Genomic DNA, 13,169 nt, shown 5'->3' on the forward strand with positions numbered 1-13,169 from the left:
CCATATTAATATATATCCATATGGTCATGACCATACGCGTATGGTCCAAATACTCATAAGGTCCGGAACACCTACAAATATAACTGTTGTTTGAAAAAATACAAAAAGCATAACAGTAATACACAAATTGGATACATCGCTCCTACCAACAAGATGGCCATGAACCTAAAAAGATTTAAAAAAAATACAAGGTTTGAATTAGGTACGAGACAAGCGCTTCAAATCCATAAGACTCATTGGTGGTTCCTAATGAAAAGCTTATGATTACCTTTGGTAGCATTTAAGGTGGTACCTAACACGACAGGGAGACAACTCTGTAAAATCAGCAGAACGTTTTAATGACGTTGTGTTCTCAAAAGAATATTAAGCTTCTCAATGATCAAAATAAATGTTTGTCAAACTGCTATATAACCAGTGTAATTTTTCTGATTAAACGATTGGTTCAAATTTTTTATTTTTTTTATATTTTTGTCAAAGGGTCAAAGTGAATACTTTGTCAAAATTTTAAGAAAATTAAACGAGCCAAATAATTTTAGTTAAGGTGTTGGGTACCACCTTAATTCTTGGATAGATATCGTCGTATTTCGATAGTTTATACATGCTCATGGTAAATGTACAGAAAGGAACAGTTGCAAACTAACAAGGAAATAAAATACAGCACATCATTAGGAAGTAAGGTCCAAATGTCCTCGCTACTATAGCAAACTAACTTAAGGTGGTACCTAACACTTTCACTTAAATCAATTTGGCTCGTTTAATTTTCATAAAATTTTGACAGAGTATTTACTTTGACCCTTTGACAGAAATATAAAAATTTCAAAAAATTTGAACCAACCATGTTATCAGAAAAATTACACTGGTTATATAGCAGTTTGACAAACACTAATTGTGATCATTGAGAAGCTTAATATTCTCTTAACAACGCAACGTAATTAAAACGTTCAGCTGATTTTACAGAGTCATTTCCATGTAGTGTTAGGTACCACCTTAAGGTAGGGACATTTGTTAGTTTAATGCTTATTGTTCAGTAAAAAAAATCACAAAGATACTTTTTTATGGTTTTTGGAAAAACTCATCACAAAAACAATGAATGGCCAGCCAGTATTAAAAAAAGTCAAATCAACACATGTAAAAACCATGGTAAATGCGTATGTTATAATATCAATCACGTAGCTCTATTAGTATTAGACATGTTACGAAAATGTATATTCACGACGCTGAATTTACATTTAAAATGTGGGGACTGTATCAAAACACAAAATTTATTACTTGTATACATTGAATATAATTTAAAAACTGCATTAATCTTTTTGGTTTGGAGGCAATTCGTATGGAACGAATATCCAATGACATTTGTACTATAAGAAATACAGGAAATTGATATTAATAAATTCCACAATATTTTTTAAGAAACTATAGTGCAAAAAATGGTGGGGTGAGGGGCTCGGTTATGTAAATGCTGCAGTAGATGTGGAGTGTTGGGGGTGACGGAGTGTGTGAATTTTTCGGCTAGTCCTTAATAGACCTAACAAATAATCCGAGTATTATAATCTGTTTTATACCTACTCGTGAATATATAGTATGTAACGGCTATTTTTATATAGTTATGAAAAGCAAATAAAGGAGTGTATGTATTTTGATCAAGTTGTTTGCCACCTAAATATTTATCTAACGGGGTATGTTTTAAAACACCTAAAATACGATTTTTATGCAATTTCATCTTGAAACTTGTTGCATAATAGTTTTAGAAAATTTACTACCGGTCATATAGCGGCGAAGGCATGTATTTTCTTCCTTTATTTCATTCCAACTTTGTCTTAATTTAAACAGTTTCAGCTCAATTTGTATTTTCTTTATAATGGGATTGTGATTGATTGATTGGTGGTTGCTTAACGTCCAGTGGCAAATAGTTCATGCATGTTCAGAACGATAAGAGGTTTGTGTAAAACTCACTACTCACCGGTTGAACATCCCTGCAGAGTTTCAAAAGCATTGCATAATGACTTTGCATTTACACCTTAACTCCATCTTTTGCCCAACAGTATAATCTATTGCCTTTAATTGGACCAGGTTTGGAGTTCGATTTCCCCCAGAACTTTGTCATCTTAGCGGAAAAAAAATTACCCATGTCGATTGCCCTCTTTATCCGCTACAGGCGCCATCAACCTAGAGCTAAACCACTAGCAGAAAGAAGAAAATATTAAAAAAATGAATTTGCGTATATCAGAGTATCGGGTTATATTACGAACACGTTACAAGGCGCTTAAAACTTTTCAGTCATTGGAAGCTTATGGAGACACCAGACTGACGGATCAATCAGACTATAGAGCTTTGTGCGGGATTAGTGGAGCGACAGGTTGAAATTTGTCAGGAACTGTAATACAACAAATAAAACTGACTAATATCTAACCAGCTAACTATGTTTATGTTATCAATCTGGAATCGAATGAACTTGTATAATTCTCAGCCCTCCCTTTTCTAGCCCGCCAATTCCTTCACGCGTACATTGTGTACACCTTTCATGTCACGATAGGCTGGACAGTGGCGGATCAAAGGGGAGGGGGTTTGAGGGTTGGAACCCCCTTTTTATGGACGATCAATGCATTTGAATGGGGACATATGGTTTGAATCCCCCTTTTTTAATGGCTAGATCCGCCCCTGCCAGCAATGACAACACAAAAAAAATTGTCATATAGGATGTTATATAATGAGACTCTAGATAATTGTGATTTGAAGTAACCAAGACGTGCAGAATTTAAAGTTTACCTGTTTAAATCTACAATCAATGTTTTGACACCGTCCCCAAATTTAAAGTCTAATTTCTCAACCTCAGCGTCGAGAATATACCTTTTCGTAACATGTCTTTTGATTAGTTTACGGATAACGACTGAAAAGTACTGTAAAACATCTTTTACGGGAGGCATTATATTTCCAAAACAATACAGAAAACAGCTATAGTATTTAAAAGTCTGCAATATGATTAATCCAATCCAAGCTTAAGTAAATAAATGTTATGGTTTTTTTTTAGATTAAATTCGTTTTGGTCGGTTGTATTACATTGTATATCATAAACTAGAACCCGTTTAAGTTGAGACATTTATGTGTAGTTTATTTAAGTTTCATTCTATGCCCCATATATGATAATTGGGCACGAATTTTAAAGTGTTTGATACATGGAAACAAATATTACTTTAACATGTTTAAAACATTTGTTTCTCTCTTACGCTATTTTAATTCATTAATCTTTTTTTATATACATGAGGATACGTTACGGAAATACTACTTGAATTATAAATACTCTATATTGTCGTTGAATAAAGTGTTTGAAACGTGGGAGGAAATGTTTTTCTCCCGGCAATAACGTCAACATCGTGTTCCATATAAATACTGTATCATTCCTTCTATTTCTCATTGAGTTTTTCGGAAACAACGCAGTCATGCAACCAAAATCTACGTAAGGGTAAGGGTAGAGGTTGAGGCAGAGGGAATTCTGATTGTAACAAATCATGATCGAGAATATATATGTCGGACCGACCGATCCAACCTGAATCACAAGTTATTGCTAGTCCATCAATATGTTTTAGTGAACAATAGTAGGGATGACACAGATGTGTCAAGCATGGTCGATCAATCGGAGATAATTACTTACAGACAAACGAAAGCTGGTGAGCTTTTTATAAATTTTAAATGACAATTATAATGAGTATGCTGATCGTAGTATGAACGTAGTCGAGTCGTAAAAACACCGTGATGGGGATGGCATGGGCGTGCTAAAATTGAACTATGGTATTGAACAGCGTGGTATAAACTTGGTATAGTCGTAGCGGTAGCGTGTTTGGGTTGCGGTAAGAACGTGATGGTCGTAGTGAGTTCGTAGTAAAGTCGCTATGAGATAGTCATGCAGTCTCCCCTACATGAATCGCGTTTCGCTATGGTGGTACATCGATCTTACCACGACCGTACTACGACCTTACTTCGATCTGCACGATCACACTACGATCGTCAAAATTTTTGTTCACTGCTCGTAGTGCGATCGTGGCCTAGTGGGACTGTGGCATTTAGTTTGATTGTTATGGCTCATTTATGGGCATTATGTTTTATGGTATGTGCGTCCGTTCGTTCGACGGTCCGTTTAAACGTCCGTCTGCTTCAAGTTAAAGTTTTTCAAGGTGTTTTTGACGAATTAAGTCCAATCAACTCGAAACGCGCGTCTGGCGTACTAAATTATAATCATGGTACCTTTGATAATTATTAAAACTTAGTAAACATGTTCCCTATTATATGATCTTTCTTATTTCAATGCATTATATTTTTAAACCCTATTTCACGGACCACTGAACATAATAAATGATAGTACAAGTAGGGCATCCGTGTATTATGGACACATTCTTGTTGTGTCATGTATTGTACCAGTACAGATATATCTTATAAAACAGGGTAACAATAACAATTGTTATTAGTTTTAATTAACTGACGTAAGTTTGTGGATAAAAACACTCCTATAGATCAATTTATTCTTAAACATAGCAATAAGTCATCATCTATGTATCTGATTACAATGAAATAACAAGTGATTCTTCATCAGAATTTATAAGTTTCATGACTTCATACAGAAGCTTTTTACGAAGAATGGAAAGAAGCTAACATCCTACTTCATTTACCGTTATATATATGATGTCCTTTTGATAAGTAATTCAAAGTTTGGTGACAACATTGAACGCATCTATCACAACGAACTTAAAAGGTACAATAGAACACAGTTACGTCTATAAACTGACAATGAGGGTCAGTTGAGAACAAACTTTTCAAAAATATTTGTCCTACATTCCTAATTGTATTTTTTTCCATTTCTGTGTAGCAACATTCAAGTTATAGTTGATGAATATTGGGTATTCATCTCCCAGTTGGTATTCCAGGGATTGTTTTTCCTTTCATGATTTCCTTGATAGGTGGTTGTTTCTCTACGAAACTATTAACCAAAGATTCAAATGTACTTAAAAAATTTACGGACCCCATCAGGAGCTTGTTGGCCCATATTGAACAACTGTTCAAATCGCCGTTACCCCTAACCCGTCTTCCTTTTCTCCGAATGTGACCTACCGAATGAGAATTATAATCGGTTTAGTGCTTATACGAGGAACACGACGTGTGCCACAAGTTGAGCAAGGTTTGCGTATACTTCCGGAGCACCTAAGATAACCCCCTGTTTTTGGTGGAGACTGTGTTCCTTTCTTAGAAGCAAAAAAATGATTGTCGAAAGTTTTCTTTCGGCAGGACGGGCGAACAGACGAAGTCGAGCTATTATTCGTTAGTTCTAAATGTTGCGTTTAGTATGCTGTTGGTTGTCTTTTTATTATTTTTCTGTTTTGGCCATAACGTTTCAGTTTGTTCTCGACTTTTGAGTTTGAACGTCCCATTTGTATCTTTTGCCACTATTTTCCTTTTCTGAAATGTGTGCGCGATTTTCATATACCGAAAGAGAACAATGCATTATGAGCAAATTTTCTTAATCTTTAACAATGAATAACTCGACGAGTGCTCCTACTTAAAAAGAAAGGTTCTCCTTTCTGAAGCACTAGAGTTCTGCCCAAGTTTTGGGATGGTCCTGTTTCGCAATGTGTCGATTTTTGTTCTTTCTGCCGGTATTTTTCGTATTGTTTGTTTTTACTGATTTGTTTTTTATCAATGCCCCCTTCGTATATCTGCATTCTTATTTTGTGTCTGGAACTTGTTAGAATGACTAAAAAAAGAAAAATTGATATTGCACAAGATGAATTTACAAATGTAGGCTTGAGTTATCAAACACGCATATTAGTTTACAAGACATTTAAAGTATGTGGCCTAGTAGTGTTTAAGAAAGAAACATTATAACTGAATAAAGCTTTTCCAAAGAACCCCACCCCTAGTTTTATACTATAGATTCGTGAACTTTTTATATTCTCATTTTTGATTTTAACATATGCGACAGGATTGGTCACGCAAAAAATAAAAATTATCATTTCAAATTTTATTTGATTTATTTGAATAAATCATTTCATAATATTGCAATAATGGATCTTGCACGTGTGTTTCAACTGACTGCATTGTGAAAAAATAATGAAATACTCAATGGACGTATGTGCCCTTTTCAGAAAACAGATACTGTTTTAGAAATTTTTTAACTCGAAGCTGCCTTTTTGGAGGTTAACGTTTGTTTATTTAAATAAGTATGTGCGGGATTTCTTGCACGTGTGTTTTAACTGACTGCATTATGAAAAATATAATGAAATATTCAATGGACGTATGTGCCCTTGCTTGCATTTCCTATCATGATTTTCTTGATAGAGAGTTACTGCTCACAAGGAAGCTATTAAACCAAGAGTTCCAAATGGTGAAGTTGAAATCATCCCTTCGTAAATTTTACGGACGCCATCACGAGTTGGTTGACCGTTATGGAATAACCGTTTCACAAATGATATCGGATATGTTCCTTACGTCGTAACTACAATCCCCTTCCCTTTCATGAATGTGACCTACCGAATTAGACTATTTACCGGATTTGTAATCACATAAGCAACACGACGGGTGCCACATGTGGAGCAGGATCTGCTTACCCTTCCGGAGCACCTGATATCACCCCTAGTTTTTGGTGGGGTTCGTGTTGTTTATTCTTTAGTTTTCTATGTTGTGTCATGTGTACTATTGTTTTTCTGTTTGTCTTTTTCATTTTTCGCCATGGCGTTGTCAGTTTGTTTTAGATTTATGAATTCGACTGTCCCTTTGGTATCTTTCGTCCCTCTTTTTTTTCTCAGAAAACAGATACCGTTTAGACGTTTTCTTACTCGAAGCTGCATTTTTGGAGGTAAACTTTTGTTTAACAACAAAAAACACTAGGAACACAACTGAGAATACTCGCAGTTAACTGACAGCTAGTTCAAAGCCACTAACAACTAATAAAAAAAATCATGCATCTAAGACTAAATTATCGATCCGTAATCATCCAACATCCAATGGATTAAATGTAAAGACGTCATAAACAGTCAAGAGAAAAACATGACCTTGTGCAATTAAAAAGTTAGTCTGAGTAGACTGTAATCTATGGTTGACGCTAAATGATATCAGTTTCTATTGTGTCAATTTCTGATGAAACTGGTAGTAACAAAGAAATTTAATTTCACGATATATAAGCGTTTTTTCGCTTGTACAACTGAGTATGCTCATGTGAACAACAAGAACGATGGGGAATGGTTTCTTGTCGACAAACGTTAATTAATTTTAACCACATTTATTATAAGATTTTGACCAAATACACGATAGAGAAGCAGAAAATACCAATGCACAGTCGAAACGTAAAAGCATAAAAGAAATACACATATTTGTTCAAAATAAACGGCATTTCCACATTTTCGAAATAATGTGTAAACAATTTTTGAATCTGATCAAAAATACTATAACTATTCATTAAACTTTTAAATGAAAGGAAACATACGACTTGGGCCCAAATAAAGTTCAATATATGTGGCATTTTCATAATTGAATGGTATTTGTAAGTATTTTAATAAATCAGTGCCTTGATTTTGAGAAAGAAACAATTCTCATTGTAAAAATTCAAAATAAGACACACCATTACAAAAATGAAAAAAAAAAAAAAATAGAAAAAAAAGGAAACGACGGACATGTTTTACTCCCATTGTTAACTGTAAGATTCGTCATTTTTTCCTGATATTTGGGTATTCGTTTTAATCTAGCGGCTTCAAAATTACAGTTACACGGATTTTGTTTTTATATATCTACAGGAACAATCTCTATGTCTACATAGTATCGAATGTGTACCTGTTGGAAGTCAATGTATGAAACAAAAAGTGTAAGCAATTGGTGGTACGTCGGAATCAACTTAATAATTCGTTGAATGGAGCTTTTTACATAAAGTGCTCAAATTCAAAATGGATCTTACAAAAACTAGACGGTTATATCAATATATGTATGTAGATATGATATAGACATACAATCTTAACCGATGATGGACTGCGGGAAACTTTCGTCATTATGTTTGGTTTGATATTATGACGATGAACAATCAATAGGATAGTGCATGTCGAAATGTATTATTATTATATTATTTATCTATTTCTCTTTTCTTGCATTTATTTGTACTGTTTTCTTGTCAAGTAACATTGGCATTTGAACGGTATGTTTAACATTGTCGTATTATTGAGCGAGAGGTTTAGCTAGCCGTGGAACTAGGTTCAACCAACCTTTTTTGTTTAAAGTCAGGAATATGGCAGTTGTTATCAAATGGTTCGTTTCCATATATGTTGCATTGGCGTTTGTTGTCATTGTCCGATGTTTACCTCACAAGTTGATATGTTTTGCTCGGTTTTAGATCGTACCCTGGATTTGTTTTCTTGCACGTGTATATTATGATTATGTTTATAATGGAGCATGCATATACATGATGCACTGCATTACAGTTATCACAACCTTGTTTATGTGTGTAATCATCGCAATACAGATATACACTGAATGATACAGATAAACCAACTATGAGGATATACACAGTAGGTCTAATGATCTCATATTTACAAATGATATGATAGGGTCAGGTAAGCAATTATGAACTAGTGTTAGATATTAATCAAATACATTCATATGTTATCAATATTTACCAATTGATATACTTTGTCTTTATTTGAATGAACTTGCAAGGTCTGCATATGATGAGTTGCATTATTGTGTTTTCCCGTTAGATGTAAAAATGCAGTTTACATTTTTAAAAATCAAATGACCGGTACAATGTAATTCTGTACTTGTTACGGATATACATACCGACGAGAACAATGGTTCATAACTATACCAATTTCACTGGAGAATATATTAAGAAAGTAACGGACATCGATATTGCAGTAACCATAACAACATGCTCTCTGTCTATAATTGGTGCTGTAATAATTTTTATAAACCTTGGACGGACATATAAACGGGGAGAACATATATCTGAACCAATGAAACTTTTGTTATATTTAACTATAGCAGACATATTTAGTGCAATAGGATTCTTATTTGGAGCGATTCGTTTTCTGTATGGTGACGACATCAGTCCTGAGAAAGTTTTAGCATGCCATTTAGAAAATGATTCTGGCTGCATTGCGCAAAGTTTTCTGACCACGATGTCTAGTATGTCGTCTTTTTGGTGGACCTCAATTATTGCATTCCATCTTTTGTGGAATTCTACAGACACAGATCAATCACGAAGCTTTAATCAATCGGAACACACCAGAAAGGGTATTCAAATGTTCGTGTACCATTTACTAAGCTGGGCCGTACCGGGTAAGCATTGATATTATTTTATAAAATGACAAAATGACATTAGAAGTCTTGAACTTTTTCCAAGTCAGACTGTAAATATTAGTCACTATTGCATGCATAGATCTAACCTGTAATAAATTTTAGCAAATGCAATTTCTGTTTCGTAATTAGGTAAACCCATAAATGACTAAAGTCGAAATACTTCATAACTTATTACAATCCGACATTACATCATCTGCATGCTATAATTCTAATATAAAAAAAGAAATCAAATCTAAGTATAAAATACAAGAAAAAAATTCAACGTTTCTTTTAATTTTCTAGGTGCCATCACTATAACGGCAATGGCAAAGGGAATTCTTGGATCAGATTTATCTGTAGGATCAGGTGCATGGTGCTGGATTTCTGCTTGCCTGTCTGATAATGAAAGAACCATATGGATGGCTGTTTCAGGAAAAGGATGGGAAATACTGATGTATTTTTCCTGTTTAGGATTTTACATGCTTCTGAAATTTCGACAAAAGTGTGCCATGATCAGATCAAAAAGGGTAATAAACATTAAGAATTTAAAATAAAAAAGAATGTATTTACAAGTAATTAGAAAAATTTATTCTGTATGTACAAAAAGAAACAATGGCTAAAAGAGAAGTCAACCCTGCGATAAAAAAATGCATTGATCAAAGACTAACAAAATTTTTCAAATGTACGTGTATACAAGAGTTCGAGACTTATAAGCAGACAATGCTTTTTACCGCCCGTTATGTTGTATGTAAGTTATTAGACAAAATTATTCCGGACTTTTCATTCATTGACATAAGTAAATGAAATATATCACCACTTAGTCAAATAATTTTTCGTACGAGTTCCTGTTAAAACATCTTTTATTTTATTACAGAAACATACACAAGTAGATAGTTCGACACCGTTAATTCCAACTTCAAATCGTCCAAATGAAGACATTAGATTCATGTATTTATGGCTGATAGAACTGTGTTTGAGATGTTTTGGAACAGTTCGATTTATTATGGCAGCTATAAAAAGGCATACTGGATACAGATCAGTTCACTATGAAGATGTAGACATCTATTTAATGCATTTTCAATGTTTCGGTGACAGTGCTCAAGCGTTTTGTTCTTGTTTGATATTTTTTGGCTTTCGATGAAATATTCTACACGATAATGAAAATGAATAAAACATATGTTTATCATCTATATACTATTTACGTTAGATTCCTATATATTTTGCAGCTACACGCAAATAAAAAGACATGAGAAATGAGATCATATGAAATAGAAGAAGCAACTGTGTGTGACCATTCTTGATTAAAGAGGGACATTCAAACTCATAGATCAAAAACAAAAACTAACAACGCCATGGCAGCAAAGGAAAAAGACAACAATAAGTTTCAACTGTTACTGGACCCTATCTAAAAATAACTTAATAGGTGTTTATAGTTATACATTACTTACGTATATCAAAATGTTAAACATCAGTTCAGTCGTTTACAAAGCGAACCAGTTAGGAAATATAAACCTTTAAAAAAGGAACAAAGGAAAATACTGAAAGCATTATACAAAATGATTTGACAAAAGGGACGTGTTACGTTCTTTTATGGTCATAATCTTTTTTTTGTCCAATTAAACATAAAATCCTAAAATATTGGTTTTCTTTTAACGGTACAAACATTGATCTGTTATTAAAATCAAACCATGATAACTATTACAGCTTTACGGTGATATGCAACATTACTAGTAATATGTAGATACTTATATTGTTGTATTGCACAATCTTTTTATCTCACTACTTGTGGAGTTTTTAAACACATGGATGACACTGATTATCTTAATTTTACTACTTGATTTTATTTTTTTGTTGGCTTTGAACCAGCTCTCAGCAAATGCGTGTACAATGTCAGATCGGTACTTTGTGTCGTAATTCTTTTGTTGTGGGTTTTCATCTGCTCATTGTACGTTGATCTGCTTACTTTTTAAGTCTACTCTTTAAATAGCTTTTCAATATATAATGTGCTTTTAGACCATTGTTTCAGGTTTTGAAAATGTCAGGCCCTGAACATAAACATGTACAATCAGTATGTATCTGTCCCGGGCAGGAACATGTAACTCAGTGATTGTTGTTTGTTGCGACATAATTTTTTTCCATAAATTAGCCGTTAGTCTTTTCGTTGGAATTATTTTACATTTTAAGTGTCGTGGCTTTTTATAGTTTGCGGTATGGGTTTGCTCAGTATTAGAAGACTATGTTCACTGGTAGTAAGGTCGTCATATTGATGGGCGTTTAGTACAGCAATTTTGTCATAATTTGGTTAAGTTAGACACGGTTGTGTTAAGAGTTTTTATTGACAATCAATGGTACAATATAAAAACATTCAGATTTTTCGCTAAATGAACCTCTGAATATAAATTCAAGATGGTAAGTATCTTTGTGTATTGCTATCATGTTAGTACATTAAAGTTTTTATCATATAGGTATAATTTGACATAGAATAATGCTTGCGTATGTCAAAATTGTTATGTTGTTGTTCGTTTCTAATGCAAAACATACAGTTATTTTTTTACTGTCTGTTAGATCCTATATATATATATATTGTGAAGTATAAATCTGCCGTCAATTATTCCTAAAAAAGCCTACATTTGCACACAATCAAATTACAGAAAATTCGGTGTCATTGTTTAGTTCACTAGTGTCATGGTTAAGTTCATGTTCGCCATGGTTCAGTTAAGTGATTCCTGTCGTGCATAATTGAAGTGTACATGTAACGATCAAAACAAACAGACATTATGTGCAACTATTAAAATATTGTTTAACAATATTTTCGTTGATAATTTTTTCGTGTTTAACCTATTCTTTCCTTTTTGAGTCGATACAGTGTCGCTATTTTCTAATGTTATTGTTTTGTACCCAGACGACGTTTTGTATACGTTACTTGTCCGTTATAGATTCGTTAGAGGTGCAGTAGACAAATTCACCAACGCACTTCTACCGGACGTATAACGGATAAAACGGATTGGATACGGACATGAACGGAAGGATAACGAATACCTACCAAAAGTAAAACGAAAAAATGTCAATTGAAAATTTCGCGTCACTCAGAAATGACAATTATTTTTAAGGTAAGATTTCTTAAGTGTCATGAATGTCTATTACTCATGATTGGATCTTGAAGTAAGAGCATGTCTTCACTATCGAGCATCTCTTATTCAGGTCCGACTGAACTTAAATGTTTCAATTGTAAACCTACTAGCTGTCGAAAGGATAAGAAGGATAGGACAAAGGATATGGGCAACATCATTGCTTAGTTATGAAAGATATGTATTATAATCATCGCTCAGTTTAATTTTCCGCTTGTAATGTTCATCCTTTTTAGCCGGAACGCTTTCGTTAGACATTGTATTAACGGAAATTTGTTTTCATCAGTTCGGCGTCCGTTAGACAATCTGGTAGGTATGACCTCAGCTTTAGATAGTAAAATAATAATCTTTCGGTACTCATGTTCAAATCAGTCCATAATATCGCTTATATCAACCTATGATTCAATTTCATAAAATTCGGATATGAATTGTACATATGGGAGCGCCTAAAATGCAATTCACTATGTCATTGTATTTCTAAGGGACACCACTCTTTGAAAATTAATTGATCGGCTCTAATTTTTGAATTTGTCCAAGTCATTGCTAATATAAACTTATGATGTAAGTTCCATAAAATTCTGGCAAGAATTGTACATTTTAGAGTGCTAACAATGCAATTTTGAACAAAACTATTATAAAAAAAACTACTACATACGTTTCATAAAAAACCTGGCAAGAGTATATCAATTGTAAACGTGAGACTGGACGGCTGAACGCTCAGACGGACGGACGAAA

The 13,169-nt window shown here is 33.7% G+C and overlaps 1 long non-coding RNA gene across 1 annotated transcript; it reads left to right on the top strand.

Annotated features, from left to right (window-relative positions):
- The first annotated feature begins 8,678 nt into the window (after positions 1-8,678).
- On the top strand, positions 8,679-10,494 carry LOC143061454 (uncharacterized). The gene is made up of 3 exons (XR_012974437.1): positions 8,679-9,306; positions 9,610-9,833; positions 10,181-10,494. It is a non-coding gene; the product is annotated as an uncharacterized LOC143061454 (long non-coding RNA).
- The last annotated feature ends 2,675 nt before the right edge of the window (positions 10,495-13,169 follow it).

The sequence above is a fragment of the Mytilus galloprovincialis genome, unplaced genomic scaffold (assembly GCF_965363235.1).
Source record: "Mytilus galloprovincialis unplaced genomic scaffold, xbMytGall1.hap1.1 HAP1_SCAFFOLD_319, whole genome shotgun sequence".
NCBI lineage: Eukaryota > Metazoa > Mollusca > Bivalvia > Mytilida > Mytilidae > Mytilus > Mytilus galloprovincialis.